We start from the raw sequence: 6,000 nt of genomic DNA, 5'->3' as shown, positions 1-6,000 counted from the left end.
GGACTATACCATTATTGGAAATAAGGTGGGTAGGATGTCATGGACGATTACACTATATTTTTTTAGGGAATGTATATCCACGCATATTATTATTGAAAAATATCGTTATATTGAAAGAAAAAAGAACATTTAAATGTCTTTAGAAAAAAAAATAATTTGTTTATTTTCACAATTCCTCAAAGAATTTTTCAGGACTTTGAGAAAATAGGACCACTTTTGTCTGGGGGAAAATGTCCATAATGGTTAAAAAAAACCCTGGAAACACGTCAATTGCTTTCACTAAAACTGATATCTCCTCATACACTGTCTTCGACCATATGGACCTTATCGTCTGATATCGCATCATTAATTCTAGCTATTCTCGCAGTTTCATAAATCTTAAATAATTTAATAATTTCATCTGATTTCATTGTATCAAATTCATTATAAGTTAAATTTTTACTAATAAAACTTGAAACTTGGGATAACAATGTGGGTTTAAAATCAAAAATATAATTCAATTGTTAAAGATTTTAGAGAAAACATTAGATTTTTAGTATTATTCTACAATAAAGATAGAAAATCGATGAAAAATGCGCTTGAGGAAAATGATATTATTCCAAATGATTTACATGATGAATGTATGGATAAATTGAAAAATAATAAAAGGTCAAAATTACTATTTTGATTACAACACCCATTTAAATATGAATTTATCTAAACTCAACTAGCTTGTTAATCTATTGTATTTTTAGTTACATTCTAGTTAAATTCTTGTTGCAACCACACAATTAATTGTTTTGTTATATAAATCGGAGGTGAAAAGAAAGTAAAATCTAAATATAGCTGCAAGCAGCGATAACGGGTTTCTGCCTTTCTGGATAGAATGTCGTTCAAGGATGCGAGCAAAGATTTCACCCGAAATCAGTTCGTTACATTCCGTTTTTTTGAAAGAGTGCCACCTAGGAGTCAACTCACAACATGGATGTGTTGACCCACATGTGCTATTACGCTCATGTGCTACTACGCGCAAAGTACTAATGTGCCAGGTTTTGGGGGAAATAACATCGAGAAGAACGAAGCTACGGTGTTTTTACCATTCCCTAGTGACAGTTTAAGCGCATATTCGGTTATTATTCGTTCCGAAAAAAGTCGACTAGATAAGAAAACCGAATTTGGCCCAAAGCACAAATTTGGCCTATAGGGTAAACTATGCAGGAGGGAAGGCCTTATAGTTTTACTATTAGTAGAGGAGTCAGTCTGACAAGTCAAGCGATCAGATGGGGAGTACAATTCACATATGAAATTGACGTCCAATAACCATTGTAAAAACATAATCACGAACGGTACCATCACTCACCAGACTGTCACTGGTCTCTGGCTAGCAATCATTCTTTATCGGTGCAGTGGGTAGGTATTTTCAACTGACTTTGTTCTTCTATGACATTACCATCGCCGCTGCGTCACGATGTGATGTACATGTACAAAGGGACCTCCAATTTGTAATGTAGGTGATGTATAAACTGACTTTAGACCGTTTAATATCGACGATAACAAGGTATCACCGACGCTGACATTTTCTGACGCCAACTAGTATGACCCGCCTTTTGGACCGGACCAATTCAATTCAATTAAGAAAACGCGTACCGGTATAGTAAATAAATAAACCGCCGTTGATTTTTCGAAGTATTGGTATCCACGAACAAAACTATACTATTATAGAATGTTTAAAAGGAACTGCTTTTGATAACAGTATGAATAAACTTACTTCACAAACAAGGAAGTACATTTTTAACTTGTGAATGGTCGAACCCCAGTTATTCACAATAACCTGTGATTTGGACATTCTCGGAGCCCTCCTTTTTATCTATTTATGAGATGACGTCACGAACATTCAGATTCGCGCCAGTATGCGCGCCATGATCGACGATTGCTATTTCCATCGGTGCTATCTTTAAGTAATTTTAAGTTCAAAATAGGATGCACAGTAGGCCTACATCCGTAGAATCTACGCGGAGCAAGAGACTATTATATTACTATCAGAGTTTAACATTTCGTTTAAAAGCTGTTAGTAGTCGAATCTGATAGATGATTTTTATGTGACAAAATTTAGTGGAAAATATGTTAAAATAATAATCCGCAGGAATACAATAGGGTTTCTGCCGAGGCAGCAGAAACCCTAAAAATAGTGATGTTCCAATTGAAAAAACTTTGGATGATTTAGGTATAACAGAAACTAAATTATCACCAGATAATAATGGTGCTTTAAATGATATTACTACAAACAATAATTATGAATATTATCTTTATTGCAAACATCAATTAGAAATATTAATAGCATCTGGGAAATGTAAAAGTTATATTAGTAAAAATTTAACTTATAATGAATTAGATACAATGAAATCAGATGAAATTATTAAATTATTTAAGATTTATGAAACTGCGAGAATAGCTAGAATTAATGATGCGATATCAGAAAATGTAGTAAAAGGTTATAGTAAATTATGTAAATATATGCTACCAATTCATGATGAAAATAGATTATATTACGATTTAAAAAATGATTATTTAGTTATGACTGAATTAAATAAATGGATTGGATATTTATCATTTCAATTAGGTGGATTTATGACGCTATAGGCCTATAACATTTTCAAATATTGAAAGTAAAAATTTTTCTACAATAAATGAGCGAAGTGGAAGAGGTGAAAGGATTAACTGTGAAGAAAAAACCGAGATCACAGAAACAAATAGAATGGTCTCGGCAATTAGGAATTAAATCGAGAGAATTTAAAAAAGCTATAAAAGAAAAAATTAATAATGAAAATGTTAATAATAATGGTGAAAATATTGTTATTTCTACTCCTTCTGATAATAGAATATTTGATAAATATGTATATTTTACAACTGGATTTGTAATTGTGTTCATTTTGATTGGGTGTAGTTGGTATAAAAAATCAAATAAAATTTATGATATTAATAATTCTGAAATTACTACTATCAAAAATGAAAATACTTCTGAAATTCCAAAATTCACAATAAAAAAGAAATGGATTGATATTTTAGAAAAAAAGCAAAAAAATAATTTCATTTTTAATTAGGCCTAATTAAATATCTCACTACTTTTGTCTATCTATGCGGAGCAATTAAATTGTCCAGATAAGTCATTTCGGATTCTTAATATTTAATTAATATTATTATCAATTTATTTTTTTAATCAACAACTTCTAAATCATGATGCCCGTCTTCATTTTTCCCATTGTAAATTATTTTAAATCCTTTAATTCCTCTGTACTCAATGAAACCCATTTATAAGGTAAAAATACTTTAAATTCTCGCGTTGTACTAACATTACAGTAATTTAAATTTGCTGATACTTTCTCTCCATATTAAGTTTTTATCTTTTCTAATTTCAATATTTTATGTTCAATTTCTTTTGTAACATCGACTAACTTTTTTATTTCAAATTGGTTTTTTTGCTGGTTTTATTCTGTTATTTATTATCGCTAAGAATGCTTTTCTATCTCCCATTTATCATGGGAAAAAACTACTGGTGGTGATTAGTGGTGTGACGTCCTCTCGACCTCTGATCTGAACCCCTGATATTCCAATTACTATAGTGGGCATCGGCTATTCAAAACATCGCGCCAAATATCATTTCAATGATGGTGGTCATCATTAGTTTCAATTTTATTAAGTACTTAATGAGAATATTTAACTTGAAAAATCAACAAATGCAACTGTCGTTTTCATGTGTTACTGTAGAATGACCCGAGTGCGAACAATATTGCAATATTGGGATTCGAAACCGAACGAAATAAGAAATCCAGCAGTTGTCAAATTTACCTACTGAGCCACAGAACGTAACTGCAGGGTGGATGAAAGTTGATTTACAAATAGCTTCACCTAAACCAAAACCTATTCCTCCACGCATTTCCGTATGTAGATTAGAGGAACTCACGTACCGGTACAGCGTTTGTAGGGAACTCACGTATGGTTGACTGTGGAGATCGCCGGGTAACAACTTCGTACTTAAAATGGTATTGGCTACTATAATAGGCCTATTATAGACAAATAAATACCGACCGGTGCGTTAGGGCAGGCTTTCCTGGCTTCCATACTTCACAAGCGAACCAACTGACCAACCAGTATATTTTAGTCCCAGTACGCAGCAACCGCCACAGGCCTAACACTGTCAACTGTGTTCCGTAGCTATCGTAATCACCTGATACTTGTCTGTCGTTTGTTTTCTCTGAGTCGAACGTAACTCTAGTAGCCACCCGCGACTCGACGACCTTGATTTAAACTTGATCAATTCAAAATCTATTCTATTTATTGACACTTTTGGTTACATGAACAGATCAGAAATACACTTAAATAAAATAACCGGAATAACAAGAATAACAAAAATATTGAAGAGGTAACGAAAAAATGCCCGTAAACCAGTCGGACACGCTAATGCCGGACTCGTAAACTCTTGGACTCTGACCCGCTGAGCAATACATTGAGAAGAGCGCCTTTTCAATCATCAGTACGCCTGATGATGGCTAACAGTTGTTAGCCGAAACGTCGTTCCTCGAATATAATCATTCTGATATAAAATTTTTCAATCTTGGCTTCGTTATTGTGGGATTTCTCTCATGGTCTTCAATTCCTTTGGCTTTGCAGATTCTTGCAGCTGGTGGAAATAAATTCAAACCACAGGTGTACGTTTCAAATCAAGCTTTTACGTCATTGTCGTAACTTAAGCGAAGCTGTCTCGGATGCTGTCAGTAATTGACGTTTTGTGTAATTGATTATTTCAATTAACATGTTTATAATATTTGGATGAGTTAAACGTACATGCAGAATAGGATTCATTGTCAATATGGGATGATAATTCATTACCCTTGATATGAAGCTTTCTTTTAAAGGGTAACTGACTCTTTTTTAAAGATTTTCTACTTTTTTCACTAAACGATATATTATAGTATATAATAAGGCTAGGTGATTTCATAATAAAGAAGTTTCCAGTTTCTAGGCGCCATTTTGTGGCGGTCCCTCGAGGTCCCCATTGTTGCGATAATTTGTGCTCATTTTTAAAACATAAGTTTCGATTGAATATCATATAGTTCTGCAGTCCCTTGCTCGACGAAATTAATTTATACACCATTTCAAAGGAAATGAAATGCAGATATTTGCTGGCGTTTCTTGGAAGAACGCAACAATTGAGAACAGTGATGATGTGAAACCAAGGACCCCATATCTTAACCGTGCGTAAAAGTAATCGCAATATTTATTAATTTTAAAATATCTAAGTATTTCTTAAAGCTATATTTCCAATTTTCACAGAGGTTAAAGAGGGTTATTTGCAGTTTAAGCCTGCGTTGAATATTTTTGAATATCATTCCTGACGACTGATCTGTACCCGCTTGAGTTTGAGATTACGCGCAAAAGGGGTCTCCCACTGCGCACCGCATCGTCACAATTGTTGCGTTCAAAGATTCCAAGAATCGCCAGCAAATATCTGCATTTCATTTCCTTTAAAATGCTGTATAACTTAAGTTCATCGAGCAAGGGGCTGCAGAACTATATGATATTCAATCTAAACTTATGTTTTAAAAATTAGCGCAAATCATCGCAACAATGGGGACCTCGAGGGACCGCCACAAAATGGCGCCTAGAAACTGGAAACTTCTTTATTGGAAAAATCTTTTCAATCTAGTCAGAATTGATGATTTTGATATTCGCGCACCTGTTCAGTGTATACATTGCTTCTGCTGAACGCGTGGTCTGTGTCTATTAATAGAACTACGTCACTAAAGTGACGGCTCGGAAATGATGTCTATAGAAATGAATAGGAAATAAGCTACAAGAGCAATTCAACTTAATTTTATACCTTTTTGGCATTCGAATTGAGACAAAATGCCTTTTGATTTTGAAAGTCTACATATTAATGATTATAATTAGCTGTTGAACGGACCATATCCGTTCAAACTAAGCGCAAAAATAGGATTCGAATAGCAATCCATGGCATTTTCT

Source organism: Tubulanus polymorphus, chromosome 7 (genome assembly GCF_964204645.1).
Source record: "Tubulanus polymorphus chromosome 7, tnTubPoly1.2, whole genome shotgun sequence".
Classification (NCBI taxonomy): domain Eukaryota; kingdom Metazoa; phylum Nemertea; class Palaeonemertea; order Tubulaniformes; family Tubulanidae; genus Tubulanus; species Tubulanus polymorphus.
Note: the sequence above shows the minus strand (reverse complement) of the source record.